Here is a 19458-nt window from a genome sequence, read left to right on the forward strand (position 1 = left end):
GAATTCTACATTTGTCCTTCTAGTGCTGAACGTTAAAAAAATATTTTAGAACCTTTTCATGCAAAATGTATAAAAATATTTTTCAGGTTTGTTATAAAAAAAATTGTATCCCTTCCTATGCCGAACTAGTTGCATTATGGATTTTGCCTAAAACATGATTTTAGACAATATTCATTGAAAAAAGCTTTTTTTTAAATCACATTTGAAAACCCTTCTAAATTGTATTCTACGTCTGTCCTTCTAGTGCTGAACGTAAAAAAATATTTTAGACCCTTTTCATGCAAAATGTATAAAAATATTTTTCACCTTTGTTATAAAAAAAATTGTATCCCTTCATATGCAGAACTAGTTGCATTGTGGATTTTGCCTAAAACATGATTTTAGAAAATATTCATTGAATTATTTTTTTTTTAATCACATTTGAAAACACTTCTAAATTGTATTCTACGTCTGTCCTTCTAGTGATGAATGTTAAAAAATATGTTAGACCCTTTTCATGCAAAATTTATAAAAAATATTTTTCACGTTTTTTATAAAAAAACTTTGTATCCCTTCATATGCCGAACTAGTTTTTTTGTGGATTTTGCCTAAAACATGATTTTAGACAATATTCATTGAAAAAAGCTTTTTAAAAAATCACATTTGAAAACCCTTCTAAATTGTATTCTACATCTGTCCTTCTAGTGCTGAACGTAAAAAAAATATATTAGACCCTTTTCATGCAAAATGTATAAAAAATATTATTCACGTTTGTTACACTCAAACAGTGTCTCCTCTCATATGCTGAACTGGTCGCATTGTGGATTTTGGTTAAAACATGATTTTGGACAATGTTCATGGAACTCAGCTTAAAACGTACTTGCAGACTTGAAAACCATTGCCTATTGTAGAGCGCGCCTCCTACTTCCACTGCTGAATGAAAACCCATGATTTTGGACCCTGTTTTCATGCAAAAAGGCAAAAAGAAATGTTTCACATTTGTTACACTCAAACAGTGTCTCCTCTCATATGCTGAACTGGTCGCATTGTGGATTTTTGGATAAAACATGATTTTGGACAATGTTCATGGAACTCAGCTTAAAACGTACTTGCAGACTTTAAAACCCTTGCCTATTGTAGAGCGCGCCTCCTACTTCCACTGCTGAACGAAAACCCATGATTTTGGACCCTGTTTTCATGCGAAAAGGCTAAAAGAAATGTTTCACGTTTGTTACACTCAAACAGTGTCTCCTCTCATATGCTGAACTGGTCGCATTGTGGATTTTGGATAAAACATGATTTTGGACAATGTTCATGGAACTCAGCTTAAAACGTACTTGCAGACTTGAAAACCCTTGCCTATTGTAGAGCGCGTCTCCTACTTCCAGTGCTGAACGAAAACCCATGATTTTGGACCCTTTTTTCATTCGATTTTGGACCCTTTTTTCATTTTTCATTTTTATCACATTTGAAAACCCTTGTATGTTGAATTCTACATATGTCCTTCTAGTGCTGAACGTTAAAAAAATATTTTAGAACCTTTTCATGCAAAATGTATAAAAATATTTTTCACGTTTGTTATAAAAAAAATTGTATCCCTTCCTATGCCGAACTAGTTGCATTATGGATTTTGCCTAAAACATGATTTTAGACAATATTCATTGAAAAAAACTTTTTTTTAAATCACATTTGAAAACCCTTCTAAATTGTATTCTACGTCTGTTCTTCTAGTGCTGAACGTAAAAAAAATATATTAGACCCTTTTCATGCAAAATGTATAAAAAATATTATTCACGTTTGTTATAAAAAAAGTTGTATCCCTTCATATGCAGAACTAGTTGCATTGTGGATTTTGCCTAAAACATGATTTTAGACAATATTCATTGATTTTTTTGTTTAAATCACATTTGAAAACCCTTGTAAGTTGAATTCTACATTTGTCCTTCTAGTGCTGAACGTTAAAAAAATATTTTAGAACCTTTTCATGCAAAATGTATAAAAATATTTTTCAGGTTTGTTATAAAAAAAATTGTATCCCTTCCTATGCCGAACTAGTTGCATTATGGATTTTGCCTAAAACATGATTTTAGACAATATTCATTGAAAAAAGCTTTTTTTTAAATCACATTTGAAAACCCTTCTAAATTGTATTCTACGTCTGTCCTTCTAGTGCTGAACGTAAAAAAATATTTTAGACCCTTTTCATGCAAAATGTATAAAAATATTTTTCACCTTTGTTATAAAAAAAATTGTATCCCTTCATATGCAGAACTAGTTGCATTGTGGATTTTGCCTAAAACATGATTTTAGACAATATTCATTGATTTTTTTTTTTTAATCACATTTGAAAACCCTTGTAAGTTGAATTCTACATTTGTCCTTCTAGTGCTGAACGTTAAAAAAATATTTTAGAACCTTTTCATGCAAAATGTATAAAAATATTTTTCAGGTTTGTTATAAAAAAAATTGTATCCCTTCCTATGCCGAACTAGTTGCATAATGGATTTTGCCTAAAACATGATTTTAGACAATATTCATTGAAAAAAGCTTTTTTTTAAATCACATTTGAAAACCCTTCTAAATTGTATTCTACGTCTGTCCTTCTAGTGCTGAACGTAAAAAAATATTTTAGACCCTTTTCATGCAAAATGTATAAAAATATTTTTCACCTTTGTTATAAAAAAAATTGTATCCCTTCATATGCAGAACTAGTTGCATTGTGGATTTTGCCTAAAACATGATTTTAGAAAATATTCATTGAATTATTTTTTTTTTAATCACATTTGAAAACCCTTGTATGTTGAAATCTACATATGTCCTTCTAATGCTGAACGTAAAAAAAATATTTTAGACCCTTTTCATGCAAAATGTATAAAAAATATTTTTCACGTTTGTTATAAAAAAAATTGTATCCCTTCATATGCCGAACTAGTTGCATTGTGGATTTTGCCTAAAACATGATTTTAGACAATATTCATTGAAGAAAGCTTTTTTTAAATCACATTTGAAAACCCTTCTAAATTGTATTCTACGTCTGTCCTACTAGTGCTGAACGTAAAAAAAATATTTTAGACCCTTTTCATGCAAAATGTAGAAAAAATATTTTTCACGTTTGTTATAAAAAAATGGTATCCCTTCATTTGCCGAACTAGTTGCATTGTGGATTTTGCCTAAAACATGATTTTAAAAAATATTCATTGAATTTTTTTTTTTATCACATTTGAAAACCCTTGTATGTTGAATTCTACATATGTCCTTCTAGTGCTGAACGTTAAAAAAATATTTTAGAACCTTTTCATGCAAAATGTATAAAAATATTTTTCACGTTTGTTATAAAAAAAATTGTATCCCTTCCTATGCCGAACTAGTTGCATTATGGATTTTGCCTAAAACATGATTTTAGACAATATTCATTGAAAAAAACTTTTTTTAAATCACATTTGAAAACCCTTCTAAATTGTATTCTACGTCTGTTCTTCTAGTGCTGAACGTAAAAAAAATATATTAGACCCTTTTCATGCAAAATGTATAAAAAATATTATTCACGTTTGTTATAAAAAAAGTTGTATCCCTTCATATGCAGAACTAGTTGCATTGTGGATTTTGCCTAAAACATGATTTTAGACAATATTCATTGATTATTTTTTTTAAATCACATTTGAAAACCCTTGTAAGTTGAATTCTACATTTGTCCTTCTAGTGCTGAACGTTAAAAAAATATTTTAGAACCTTTTCATGCAAAATGTATAAAAATATTTTTCAGGTTTGTTATAAAAAAAATTGTATCCCTTCCTATGCCGAACTAGTTGCATTATGGATTTTGCCTAAAACATGATTTTAGACAATATTCATTGAAAAAAGCTTTTTTTTAAATCACATTTGAAAACCCTTCTAAATTGTATTCTACGTCTGTCCTTCTAGTGCTGAACGTAAAAAAATATTTTAGACCCTTTTCATGCAAAATGTATAAAAATATTTTTCACCTTTGTTATAAAAAAAATTGTATCCCTTCATATGCAGAACTAGTTGCATTGTGGATTTTGCCTAAAACATGATTTTAGAAAATATTCATTGAATTATTTTTTTTTTAATCACATTTGAAAACACTTCTAAATTGTATTCTACGTCTGTCCTTCTAGTGATGAATGTTAAAAAATATGTTAGACCCTTTTCATGCAAAATTTATAAAAAATATTTTTCACGTTTTTTATAAAAAAACTTTGTATCCCTTCATATGCCGAACTAGTTTTTTTGTGGATTTTGCCTAAAACATGATTTTAGACAATATTCATTGAAAAAAGCTTTTTAAAAAATCACATTTGAAAACCCTTCTAAATTGTATTCTACATCTGTCCTTCTAGTGCTGAACGTAAAAAAAATATATTAGACCCTTTTCATGCAAAATGTATAAAAAATATTATTCACGTTTGTTACACTCAAACAGTGTCTCCTCTCATATGCTGAACTGGTCGCATTGTGGATTTTGGTTAAAACATGATTTTGGACAATGTTCATGGAACTCAGCTTAAAACGTACTTGCAGACTTGAAAACCATTGCCTATTGTAGAGCGCGCCTCCTACTTCCACTGCTGAATGAAAACCCATGATTTTGGACCCTGTTTTCATGCAAAAAGGCAAAAAGAAATGTTTCACATTTGTTACACTCAAACAGTGTCTCCTCTCATATGCTGAACTGGTCGCATTGTGGATTTTTGGATAAAACATGATTTTGGACAATGTTCATGGAACTCAGCTTAAAACGTACTTGCAGACTTTAAAACCCTTGCCTATTGTAGAGCGCGCCTCCTACTTCCACTGCTGAACGAAAACCCATGATTTTGGACCCTGTTTTCATGCGAAAAGGCTAAAAGAAATGTTTCACGTTTGTTACACTCAAACAGTGTCTCCTCTCATATGCTGAACTGGTCGCATTGTGGATTTTGGATAAAACATGATTTTGGACAATGTTCATGGAACTCAGCTTAAAACGTACTTGCAGACTTGAAAACCCTTGCCTATTGTAGAGCGCGCCTCCTACTTCCAGTGCTGAACGAAAACCCATGATTTTGGACCCTTTTTTCATTCGATTTTGGACCCTTTTTTCATTTTTCATTTTTATCACATTTGAAAACCCTTGTATGTTGAATTCTACATATGTCCTTCTAGTGCTGAACGTTAAAAAAATATTTTAGAACCTTTTCATGCAAAATGTATAAAAATATTTTTCACGTTTGTTATAAAAAAAATTGTATCCCTTCCTATGCCGAACTAGTTGCATTATGGATTTTGCCTAAAACATGATTTTAGACAATATTCATTGAAAAAAACTTTTTTTTAAATCACATTTGAAAACCCTTCTAAATTGTATTCTACGTCTGTTCTTCTAGTGCTGAACGTAAAAAAAATATATTAGACCCTTTTCATGCAAAATGTATAAAAAATATTATTCACGTTTGTTATAAAAAAAGTTGTATCCCTTCATATGCAGAACTAGTTGCATTGTGGATTTTGCCTAAAACATGATTTTAGACAATATTCATTGATTTTTTTTTTAAAATCACATTTGAAAACCCTTGTAAGTTGAATTCTACATTTGTCCTTCTAGTGCTGAACGTTAAAAAAATATTTTAGAACCTTTTCATGCAAAATGTATAAAAATATTTTTCAGGTTTGTTATAAAAAAAATTGTATCCCTTCCTATGCCGAACTAGTTGCATTATGGATTTTGCCTAAAACATGATTTTAGACAATATTCATTGAAAAAAGCTTTTTTTTAAATCACATTTGAAAACCCTTCTAAATTGTATTCTACGTCTGTCCTTCTAGTGCTGAACGTAAAAAAATATTTTAGACCCTTTTCATGCAAAATGTATAAAAATATTTTTCACCTTTGTTATAAAAAAAATTGTATCCCTTCATATGCAGAACTAGTTGCATTGTGGATTTTGCCTAAAACATGATTTTAGACAATATTCATTGATTTTTTTTTTTTAATCACATTTGAAAACCCTTGTAAGTTGAATTCTACATTTGTCCTTCTAGTGCTGAACGTTAAAAAAATATTTTAGAACCTTTTCATGCAAAATGTATAAAAATATTTTTCAGGTTTGTTATAAAAAAAATTGTATCCCTTCCTATGCCGAACTAGTTGCATTATGGATTTTGCCTAAAACATGATTTTAGACAATATTCATTGAAAAAAGCTTTTTTTTAAATCACATTTGAAAACCCTTCTAAATTGTATTCTACGTCTGTCCTTCTAGTGCTGAACGTAAAAAAATATTTTAGACCCTTTTCATGCAAAATGTATAAAAATATTTTTCACCTTTGTTATAAAAAAAATTGTATCCCTTCATATGCAGAACTAGTTGCATTGTGGATTTTGCCTAAAACATGATTTTAGAAAATATTCATTGAATTATTTTTTTTTTAATCACATTTGAAAACACTTCTAAATTGTATTCTACGTCTGTCCTTCTAGTGATGAATGTTAAAAAATATGTTAGACCCTTTTCATGCAAAATTTATAAAAAATATTTTTCACGTTTTTTATAAAAAAACTTTGTATCCCTTCATATGCCGAACTAGTTTTTTTGTGGATTTTGCCTAAAACATGATTTTAGACAATATTCATTGAAAAAAGCTTTTTAAAAAATCACATTTGAAAACCCTTCTAAATTGTATTCTACATCTGTCCTTCTAGTGCTGAACGTAAAAAAAATATATTAGACCCTTTTCATGCAAAATGTATAAAAAATATTATTCACGTTTGTTACACTCAAACAGTGTCTCCTCTCATATGCTGAACTGGTCGCATTGTGGATTTTGGTTAAAACATGATTTTGGACAATGTTCATGGAACTCAGCTTAAAACGTACTTGCAGACTTGAAAACCATTGCCTATTGTAGAGCGCGCCTCCTACTTCCACTGCTGAATGAAAACCCATGATTTTGGACCCTGTTTTCATGCAAAAAGGCAAAAAGAAATGTTTCACATTTGTTACACTCAAACAGTGTCTCCTCTCATATGCTGAACTGGTCGCATTGTGGATTTTTGGATAAAACATGATTTTGGACAATGTTCATGGATCATGGAACTCAGCTTAAAACGTACTTGCAGACTTTAAAACCCTTGCCTATTGTAGAGCGCGCCTCCTACTTCCACTGCTGAACGAAAACCCATGATTTTGGACCCTGTTTTCATGCGAAAAGGCTAAAAGAAATGTTTCACGTTTGTTACACTCAAACAGTGTCTCCTCTCATATGCTGAACTGGTCGCATTGTGGATTTTGGATAAAACATGATTTTGGACAATGTTCATGGAACTCAGCTTAAAACGTACTTGCAGACTTGAAAACCCTTGCCTATTGTAGAGCGCGCCTCCTACTTCCAGTGCTGAACGAAAACCCATGATTTTGGACCCTTTTTTCATTCGAAAAGGCTAAAAGAAATGTTTCACGTTTGTTACACTCAAACAGTGTCTTCTCTCATATGCTGAACTGGTCGCATTGTGGATTTTGGTTAAAACATGATTTTGGACAATGTTCATGGAACTCAGCTTAAAACGTACTTGCAGACTTGAAAACCCTTGCCTATTGTAGAGCGCGCCTCCTACTTCCACTGCTGAACGAAAACCCATGATTTTGGACCCTGTTTTCATGCGAAAAGGCTAAAAGAATTGTTTCACGTTTGTTACACTCAAACAGTGTCTCCTGTCATATGCTGAACTGGTCGCAATGTGGAATTGGCCTAAAACATGATTTTGGACAATGTTCATGGAACTCAGCTTAAAACGTACTTGCAGACTTGAAAACCCTTGCCTATTGTAGAGCGCGCCTCCTACTTCCAGTGCTGAACGAAAACCCATGATTTTGGACCCTGTTTTCATGCGAAAAGGCAAAAAGAAATGTTTCACGTTTGTTACACTCAAACAGTGTCTCCTCTCATATGCTGAACTGGTCGCATTGTGGATTTTGGATAAAACATGATTTTGGACAATGTTCATGGAACTCAGCTTAAAACGTACTTGCAGACTTGAAAACCCTTGCCTATTGTAGAGCTCGCCTCCTACTTCCACTGCTGTACGAAAACCCATGATTTTGGTCCCTGTTTTCATGCGAAAAGGCTAAAAAAAATGTTTCACGTTTGTTACACTCAAACAGTGTCTCCTCTCATATGCTGAACTGGTCGCATTGTGGATTTTGGATAAAACATGATTTTGGACAATGTTCATGGAACTCAGCTTAAAACGTACTTGCAGACTTGAAAACCCTTGCCTATTGTAGAGCGCGCCTCCTACTTCCACTGCTGAACGAAAACCCATGATTTTGGACCCTGTTTTCATGCGAAAAGGCTAAAAGAATTGTTTCACGTTTGTTACACTCAAACAGTGTCTCCTGTCATATGCTGAACTGGTCGCAATGTGGATTTGGCCTAAAACATGATTTTGGACAATGTTCATGGAACTCAGCTTAAAACGTACTTGCAGACTTGAAAACCCTTGCCTATTGTAGAGCGCGCCTCCTACTTCCAGTGCTGAACGAAAACCCATGATTTTGGACCCTTTTTTCATTCGAAAAGGCTAAAAGAAATGTTTCACGTTTGTTACACTCAAACAGTGTCTCCTCTCATATGCTGAACTGGTCGCATTGTGGATTTTGGTTAAAACATGATTTTGGACAATGTTCATGGAACTCAGCTTAAAACGTACTTGCAGACTTGAAAACCCTTGCCTATTGTAGAGCGCGCCTCCTACTTCCAGTGCTGAACGAAAACCCATGATTTTGGACCCTGTTTTCATGCGAAAAGGCAAAAAGAAATGTTTCACGTTTGTTACACTCAAACAGTGTCTCCTCTCATATGCTGAACTGGTCGCATTGTGGATTTTGGATAAAACATGATTTTGGACAATGTTCATGGAACTCAGCTTAAAACGTACTTGCAGACTTGAAAACCCTTGCCTATTGTAGAGCTCGCCTCCTACTTCCACTGCTGTACGAAAACCCATGATTTTGGTCCCTGTTTTCATGCGAAAAGGCTAAAAAAAATGTTTCACGTTTGTTACACTCAAACAGTGTCTCCTCTCATATGCTGAACTGGTCGCATTGTGGATTTTGGTTAAAACATGATTTTGGACAATGTTCATGGAACTCAGCTTAAAACGTACTTGCAGACTTGAAAACCATTGCCTATTGTAGAGCGCGCCTCCTACTTCCACTGCTGAATGAAAACCCATGATTTTGGACCCTGTTTTCATGCAAAAAGGCAAAAAGAAATGTTTCACGTTTGTTACACTCAAACAGTGTCTCCTCTCATATGCTGAACTGGTCGCATTGTGGATTTTTGGATAAAACATGATTTTGGACAATGTTCATGGAACTCAGCTTAAAACGTACTTGCAGACTTTAAAACCCTTGCCTATTGTAGAGCGCGCCTCCTACTTCCACTGCTGAACGAAAACCCATGATTTTGGACCCTGTTTTCATGCGAAAAGGCTAAAAGAAATGTTTCACGTTTGTTACACTCAAACAGTGTCTCCTCTCATATGCTGAACTGGTCGCATTGTGGATTTTGGATAAAACATGATTTTGGACAATGTTCATGGAACTCAGCTTAAAACGTACTTGCAGACTTGAAAACCCTTGCCTATTGTAGAGCGCACCTCCTACTTCCACTGCTGAACGAAAACCCATGATTTTGGACCCTTTTTTCATTCGAAAAGGCTAAAAGAAATGTTTCACGTTTGTTACACTCAAACAGTGTCTTCTCTCATATGCTGAACTGGTCGCATTGTGGATTTTGGTTAAAACATGATTTTGGACAATGTTCATGGAACTCAGCTTAAAACGTACTTGCAGACTTGAAAACCCTTGCCTATTGTAGAGCGCGCCTCCTACTTCCAGTGCTGAACGAAAACCCATGATTTTGGACCCTGTTTTCATGCGAAAAGGCAAAAAGAAATGTTTCACGTTTGTTACACTCAAACAGTGTCTCCTCTCATATGCTGAACTGGTCGCATTGTGGATTTTTGATAAAACATGATTTTGGACAATGTTCATGGAACTCAGCTTAAAACGTACTTGCAGACTTGAAAACCCTTGCCTATTGTAGAGCGCGCCTCCTACTTCCACTGCTGAACGAAAACCCATGATTTTGGACCCTGTTTTCATGCGAAAAGGCTAAAAGAAATGTTTCACGTTTGTTACACTCAAACAGTGTCTCCTCTCATATGCTGAACTGGTCGCATTGTGCATTTTTGATAAAACATGATTTTGGACAATGTTCATGGAACTCAGCTTAAAACGTACTTGCAGACTTGAAAACCCTTGCCTATTGTAGAGCGCGCCTCCTACTTCCACTGCTGAACGAAAACCCATGATTTTGGACCCTGTTTTCATGCGAAAAGGCTAAAAGAAATGTTTCACGTTTGTTACACTCAAACAGTGTCTCCTCTCATATGCTGAACTGGTCGCATTGTGGATTTTGGTTAAAACATGATTTTGGACAATGTTCATGGAACTCAGCTTAAAACGTACTTGCAGACTTGAAAACCCTTGCCTATTGTAGAGCGCGCCTCCTACTTCCACTGCTGAATGAAAACCCATGATTTTGGACCCTGTTTTCATGCAAAAAGGCTAAAAGAAATGTTTCACGTTTGTTACACTCAAACAGTGTCTCCTCTCATATGCTGAACTGGTCGCATTGTGGATTTTGGTTAAAACATGATTTTGGACAATGTTCATGGAACTCAGCTTAAAACGTACTTGCAGACTTGAAAACCCTTGCCTATTGTAGAGCGCGCCTCCTACTTCCAGTGCTGAACGAAAACCCATGATTTTGGACCCTGTTTTCATGCGAAAAGGCAAAAAGAAATGTTTCACGTTTGTTACACTCAAACAGTGTCTCCTCTCATATGCTGAACTGGTCGCATTGTGGATTTTGGATAAAACATGATTTTGGACAATGTTCATGGAACTCAGCTTAAAACGTACTTGCAGACTTGAAAACCCTTGCCTATTGTAGAGCTCGCCTCCTACTTCCACTGCTGAACGAAAACCCATGATTTTGGTCCCTGTTTTCATGCGAAAAGGCTAAAAAAAATGTTTCACGTTTGTTACACTCAAACAGTGTCTCCTCTCATATGCTGAACTGGTCGCATTGTGGATTTTGGTTAAAACATGATTTTGGACAATGTTCATGGAACTCAGCTTAAAACGTACTTGCAGACTTGAAAACCCTTGCCTATTGTAGAGCGCGCCTCCTACTTCCACTGCTGAATGAAAACCCATGATTTTGGACCCTGTTTTCATGCAAAAAGGCAAAAAGAAATGTTTCACGTTTGTTACACTCAAACAGTGTCTCCTCTCATATGCTGAACTGGTCGCATTGTGGATTTTTGGATAAAACATGATTTTGGACAATGTTCATGGAACTCAGCTTAAAACGTACTTGCAGACTTTAAAACCCTTGCCTATTGTAGAGCGCGCCTCCTACTTCCACTGCTGAACGAAAACCCATGATTTTGGACCCTGTTTTCATGCGAAAAGGCTAAAAGAAATGTTTCACGTTTGTTACACTCAAACAGTGTCTCCTCTCATATGCTGAACTGGTCGCATTGTGGATTTTGGATAAAACATGATTTTGGACAATGTTCATGGAACTCAGCTTAAAACGTACTTGCAGACTTGAAAACCCTTGCCTATTGTAGAGCGCACCTCCTACTTCCACTGCTGAACGAAAACCCATGATTTTGGACCCTTTTTTCATTTGAAAAGGCTAAAAGAAATGTTTCACGTTTGTTACACTCAAACAGTGTCTCCTCTCATATGCTGAACTGGTCGCATTGTGGATTTTGGATAAAACATGATTTTGGACAATGTTCATGGAACTCAGCTTAAAACGTACTTGCAGACTTGAAAACCCTTGCCTATTGTAGAGCGCGCCTCCTACTTCCAGTGCTGAACGAAAACCCATGATTTTGGACCCTTTTTTCATTCGAAAAGGCTAAAAGAAATGTTTCACGTTTGTTACACTCAAACAGTGTCTTCTCTCATATGCTGAACTGGTCGCATTGTGGATTTTGGTTAAAACATGATTTTGGACAATGTTCATGGAACTCAGCTTAAAACGTACTTGCAGACTTGAAAACCCTTGCCTATTGTAGAGCGCGCCTCCTACTTCCACTGCTGAACGAAAACCCATGATTTTGGACCCTGTTTTCATGCGAAAAGGCTAAAAGAATTGTTTCACGTTTGTTACACTCAAACAGTGTCTCCTGTCATATGCTGAACTGGTCGCAATGTGGATTTGGCCTAAAACATGATTTTGGACAATGTTCATGGAACTCAGCTTAAAACGTACTTGCAGACTTGAAAACCCTTGCCTATTGTAGAGCGCGCCTCCTACTTCCAGTGCTGAACGAAAACCCATGATTTTGGACCCTGTTTTCATGCGAAAAGGCAAAAATAAATGTTTCACGTTTGTTACACTCAAACAGTGTCTCCTCTCATATGCTGAACTGGTCGCATTGTGGATTTTGGATAAAACATGATTTTGGACAATGTTCATGGAACTCAGCTTAAAACGTACTTGCAGACTTGAAAACCCTTGCCTATTGTAGAGCTCGCCTCCTACTTCCACTGCTGTACGAAAACCCATGATTTTGGTCCCTGTTTTCATGCGAAAAGGCTAAAAAAAATGTTTCACGTTTGTTACACTCAAACAGTGTCTCCTCTCATATGCTGAACTGGTCGCATTGTGGATTTTGGATAAAACATGATTTTGGACAATGTTCATGGAACTCAGCTTAAAACGTACTTGCAGACTTGAAAACCCTTGCCTATTGTAGAGCGCGCCTCCTACTTCCACTGCTGAACGAAAACCCATGATTTTGGACCCTGTTTTCATGCGAAAAGGCTAAAAGAATTGTTTCACGTTTGTTACACTCAAACAGTGTCTCCTGTCATATGCTGAACTGGTCGCAATGTGGATTTGGCCTAAAACATGATTTTGGACAATGTTCATGGAACTCAGCTTAAAACGTACTTGCAGACTTGAAAACCCTTGCCTATTGTAGAGCGCGCCTCCTACTTCCAGTGCTGAACGAAAACCCATGATTTTGGACCCTTTTTTCATTCGAAAAGGCTAAAAGAAATGTTTCACGTTTGTTACACTCAAACAGTGTCTCCTCTCATATGCTGAACTGGTCGCATTGTGGATTTTGGTTAAAACATGATTTTGGACAATGTTCATGGAACTCAGCTTAAAACGTACTTGCAGACTTGAAAACCCTTGCCTATTGTAGAGCGCGCCTCCTACTTCCAGTGCTGAACGAAAACCCATGATTTTGGACCCTGTTTTCATGCGAAAAGGCAAAAAGAAATGTTTCACGTTTGTTACACTCAAACAGTGTCTCCTCTCATATGCTGAACTGGTCGCATTGTGGATTTTGGATAAAACATGATTTTGGACAATGTTCATGGAACTCAGCTTAAAACGTACTTGCAGACTTGAAAACCCTTGCCTATTGTAGAGCTCGCCTCCTACTTCCACTGCTGTACGAAAACCCATGATTTTGGTCCCTGTTTTCATGCGAAAAGGCTAAAAAAAATGTTTCACGTTTGTTACACTCAAACAGTGTCTCCTCTCATATGCTGAACTGGTCGCATTGTGGATTTTGGTTAAAACATGATTTTGGACAATGTTCATGGAACTCAGCTTAAAACGTACTTGCAGACTTGAAAACCATTGCCTATTGTAGAGCGCGCCTCCTACTTCCACTGCTGAATGAAAACCCATGATTTTGGACCCTGTTTTCATGCAAAAAGGCAAAAAGAAATGTTTCACGTTTGTTACACTCAAACAGTGTCTCCTCTCATATGCTGAACTGGTCGCATTGTGGATTATTGGATAAAACATGATTTTGGACAATGTTCATGGAACTCAGCTTAAAACGTACTTGCAGACTTTAAAACCCTTGCCTATTGTAGAGCGCGCCTCCTACTTCCACTGCTGAACGAAAACCCATGATTTTGGACCCTGTTTTCATGCGAAAAGGCAAAAAGAAATGTTTCACGTTTGTTACACTCAAACAGTGTCTCCTCTCATATGCTGAACTGGTCGCATTGTGGATTTTGGATAAAACATGATTTTGGACAATGTTCATGGAACTCAGCTTAAAACGTACTTGCAGACTTGAAAACCCTTGCCTATTGTAGAGCGCACCTCCTACTTCCACTGCTGAACGAAAACCCATGATTTTGGACCCTTTTTTCATTCGAAAAGGCTAAAAGAAATGTTTCACGTTTGTTACACTCAAACAGTGTCTTCTCTCATATGCTGAACTGGTCGCATTGTGGATTTTGGTTAAAACATGATTTTGGACAATGTTCATGGAACTCAGCTTAAAACGTACTTGCAGACTTGAAAACCCTTGCCTATTGTAGAGCGCGCCTCCTACTTCCAGTGCTGAACGAAAACCCATGATTTTGGACCCTGTTTTCATGCGAAAAGGCAAAAAGAAATGTTTCACGTTTGTTACACTCAAACAGTGTCTCCTCTCATATGCTGAACTGGTCGCATTGTGGATTTTTGATAAAACATGATTTTGGACAATGTTCATGGAACTCAGCTTAAAACGTACTTGCAGACTTGAAAACCCTTGCCTATTGTAGAGCGCGCCTCCTACTTCCACTGCTGAACGAAAACCCATGATTTTGGACCCTGTTTTCATGCGAAAAGGCTAAAAGAAATGTTTCACGTTTGTTACACTCAAACAGTGTCTCCTCTCATATGCTGAACTGGTCGCATTGTGCATTTTTGATAAAACATGATTTTGGACAATGTTCATGGAACTCAGCTTAAAACGTACTTGCAGACTTGAAAACCCTTGCCTATTGTAGAGCGCGCCTCCTACTTCCACTGCTGAACGAAAACCCATGATTTTGGACCCTGTTTTCATGCGAAAAGGCTAAAAGAAATGTTTCACGTTTGTTACACTCAAACAGTGTCTCCTCTCATATGCTGAACTGGTCGCATTGTGGATTTTGGTTAAAACATGATTTTGGACAATGTTCATGGAACTCAGCTTAAAACGTACTTGCAGACTTGAAAACCCTTGCCTATTGTAGAGCGCGCCTCCTACTTCCACTGCTGAATGAAAACCCATGATTTTGGACCCTGTTTTCATGCAAAAAGGCTAAAAGAAATGTTTCACGTTTGTTACACTCAAACAGTGTCTCCTCTCATATGCTGAACTGGTCGCATTGTGGATTTTGGTTAAAACATGATTTTGGACAATGTTCATGGAACTCAGCTTAAAACGTACTTGCAGACTTGAAAACCCTTGCCTATTGTAGAGCGCGCCTCCTACTTCCAGTGCTGAACGAAAACCCATGATTTTGGACCCTGTTTTCATGCGAAAAGGCAAAAAGAAATGTTTCACGTTTGTTACACTCAAACAGTGTCTCCTCTCATATGCTGAACTGGTCGCATTGTGGATTTTGGATAAAACATGATTTTGGACAATGTTCATGGAACTCAGCTTAAAACGTACTTGCAGACTTGAAAACCCTTGCCTATTGTAGAGCTCGCCTCCTACTTCCACTGCTGAACGAAAACCCATGATTTTGGTCCCTGTTTTCATGCGAAAAGGCTAAAAAAAATGTTTCACGTTTGTTACACTCAAACAGTGTCTCCTCTCATATGCTGAACTGGTCGCATTGTGGATTTTGGTTAAAACATGATTTTGGACAATGTTCATGGAACTCAGCTTAAAACGTACTTGCAGACTTGAAAACCCTTGCCTATTGTAGAGCGCGCCTCCTACTTCCACTGCTGAATGAAAACCCATGATTTTGGACCCTGTTTTCATGCAAAAAGGCAAAAAGAAATGTTTCACGTTTGTTACACTCAAACAGTGTCTCCTCTCATATGCTGAACTGGTCGCATTGTGGATTTTTGGATAAAACATGATTTTGGACAATGTTCATGGAACTCAGCTTAAAACGTACTTGCAGACTTTAAAACCCTTGCCTATTGTAGAGCGCGCCTCCTACTTCCACTGCTGAACGAAAACCCATGATTTTGGACCCTGTTTTCATGCGAAAAGGCTAAAAGAAATGTTTCACGTTTGTTACACTCAAACAGTGTCTCCTCTCATATGCTGAACTGGTCGCATTGTGGATTTTGGATAAAACATGATTTTGGACAATGTTCATGGAACTCAGCTTAAAACGTACTTGCAGACTTGAAAACCCTTGCCTATTGTAGAGCGCACCTCCTACTTCCACTGCTGAACGAAAACCCATGATTTTGGACCCTTTTTTCATTTGAAAAGGCTAAAAGAAATGTTTCACGTTTGTTACACTCAAACAGTGTCTTCTCTCATATGCTGAACTGGTCGCATTGTGGATTTTGGTTAAAACATGATTTTGGACAATGTTCATGGAACTCAGCTTAAAACGTACTTGCAGACTTGAAAACCCTTGCCTATTGTAGAACGCGCCTCCTACTTCCAGTGCTGAACGAAAACCCATGATTTTGGACCCTGTTTTCATGCGAAAAGGCAAAAAGAAATGTTTCACGTTTGTTACACTCAAACAGTGTCTCCTCTCATATGCTGAACTGGTCGCATTGTGGATTTTTGATAAAACATGATTTTGGACAATGTTCATGGAACTCAGCTTAAAACGTACTTGCAGACTTGAAAACCCTTGCATATTGTAGAGCGCGCCTCCTACTTCCACTGCTGAACGAAAACCCATGATTTTGGACCCTGTTTTCATGCGAAAAGGCTAAAAGAAATGTTTCACGTTTGTTACACTCAAACAGTGTCTCCTCTCATATGCTGAACTGGTCGCATTGTGGATTTTGGTTAAAACATGATTTTGGACAATGTTCATGGAACTCAGCTTAAAACGTACTTGCAGACTTGAAAACCCTTGCCTATTGTAGAGCGCGCCTCCTACTTCCACTGCTGAATGAAAACCCATGATTTTGGACCCTGTTTTCATGCGAAAAGGCTAAAAGAAATGTTTCACGTTTGTTACACTCAAACAGTGTCTCCTCTCATATGCTGAACTGGTCGCATTGTGGATTTTGGTTAAAACATGATTTTGGACAATATTCATTGACATTTTTTTTTTAAATCACATTTGAAAACCCTTGTATGTTGAATTCTACATATGTCCTTCTAGTGCTGAACGTTAAAAAAATATTTTAGAACCTTTTCATGCAAAATGTATAAAAATATTTTTCACGTTTGTTATAAAAAAAATTGTATCCTTTCCTATGCCGAACTAGTTGCATTATGGATTTTGCCTAAAACATGATTTTAGACAATATTCATTGAAAAAAACTTTTTTTTAAATCACATTTGAAAACCCTTCTAAATTGTATTCTACGTCTGTTCTTCTAGTGCTGAACGTAAAAAAAATATATTAGACCCTTTTCATGCAAAATGTATAAAAAATATTATTCACGTTTGTTATAAAAAAAGTTGTATCCCTTCATATGCAGAACTAGTTGCATTGTGGATTTTGCCTAAAACATGATTTTAGACAATATTCATTGATTTTTTTTTTTAAATCACATTTGAAAACCCTTGTAAGTTGAATTCTACATTTGTCCTTCTAGTGCTGAACGTTAAAAAAATATTTTAGAACCTTTTCATGCAAAATGTATAAAAATATTTTTCAGGTTTGTTATAAAAAAAATTGTATCCCTTCCTATGCCGAACTAGTTGCATAATGGATTTTGCCTAAAACATGATTTTAGACAATATTCATTGAATTATTTTTTTTTTAATCACATTTGAAAACCCTTGTATGTTGAAATCTACATATGTCCTTCTAATGCTGAACGTAAAAAAAATATTTTAGACCCTTTTCATGCAAAATGTATAAAAAATATTTTTCACGTTTGTTATAAAAAAAATTGTATCCCTTCATATGCCGAACTAGTTGCATTGTGGATTTTGCCTAAAACATGATTTTAGACAATATTCATTGAAGAAAGCTTTTTTTAAATCACATTTGAAAACCCTTCTAAATTGTATTCTACGTCTGTCCTACTAGTGCTGAACGTAAAAAAAATATTTTAGACCCTTTTCATGCAAAATGTAGAAAAAATATTTTTCACGTTTGTTATAAAAAAATGGTATCCCTTCATTTGCCGAACTAGTTGCATTGTGGATTTTGCCTAAAACATGATTTTAGAAAATATTCATTGAAATTTTTTTTTTATCACATTTGAAAACCCTTGTATGTTGAATTCTACATATGTCCTTCTAGTGCTGAACGTTAAAAAAATATTTTAGAACCTTTTCATGCAAAATGTATAAAAATATTTTTCACGTTTGTTATAAAAAAAATTGTATCCCTTCCTATGCCGAACTAGTTGCATTATGGATTTTGCCTAAAACATGATTTTGGACAATGTTCATGGAACTCAGCTTAAAACGTACTTGCAGACTTGAAAACCCTTGCCTATTGTAGAGCGCGCCTCCTACTTCCAGTGCTGAACGAAAACCCATGATTTTGGACCCTTTTTTCATTCGAAAAGGCTAAAAGAAATGTTTCACGTTTGTTACACTCAAACAGTGTCTCCTCTCATATGCTGAACTGGTCGCATTGTGGATTTTGGTTAAAACATGATTTTGGACAATGTTCATGGAACTCAGCTTAAAACGTACTTGCAGACTTGAAAACCCTTGCCTATTGTAGAGCGCGCCTCCTACTTCCAGTGCTGAACGAAAACCCATGATTTTGGACCCTGTTTTCATGCGAAAAGGCAAAAAGAAATGTTTCACGTTTGTTACACTCAAACAGTGTCTCCTCTCATATGCTGAACTGGTCGCATTGTGGATTTTGGATAAAACATGATTTTGGACAATGTTCATGGAACTCAGCTTAAAACGTACTTGCAGACTTGAAAACCCTTGCCTATTGTAGAGCTCGCCTCCTACTTCCACTGCTGTACGAAAACCCATGATTTTGGTCCCTGTTTTCATGCGAAAAGGCTAAAAAAAATGTTTCACGTTTGTTACACTCAAACAGTGTCTCCTCTCATATGCTGAACTGGTCGCATTGTGGATTTTGGTTAAAACATGATTTTGGACAATGTTCATGGAACTCAGCTTAAAACGTACTTGCAGACTTTAAAACCCTTGCCTATTGTAGAGCGCGCCTCCTACTTCCACTGCTGAACGAAAACCCATGATTTTGGACCCTGTTTTCATGCGAAAAGGCTAAAAGAAATGTTTCACGTTTGTTACACTCAAACAGTGTCTCCTCTCATATGCTGAACTGGTCGCATTGTGGATTTTGGATAAAACATGATTTTGGACAATGTTCATGGAACTCAGCTTAAAACGTACTTGCAGACTTGAAAACCCTTGCCTATTGTAGAGCGCACCTCCTACTTCCACTGCTGAACGAAAACCCATGATTTTGGACCCTTTTTTCATTCGAAAAGGCTAAA

This window comes from Coregonus lavaretus, assembly GCF_964263955.1.
Source record: "Coregonus lavaretus genome assembly, chromosome: 8".
Taxonomy (NCBI): Eukaryota; Metazoa; Chordata; class Actinopteri; order Salmoniformes; family Salmonidae; genus Coregonus; species Coregonus lavaretus.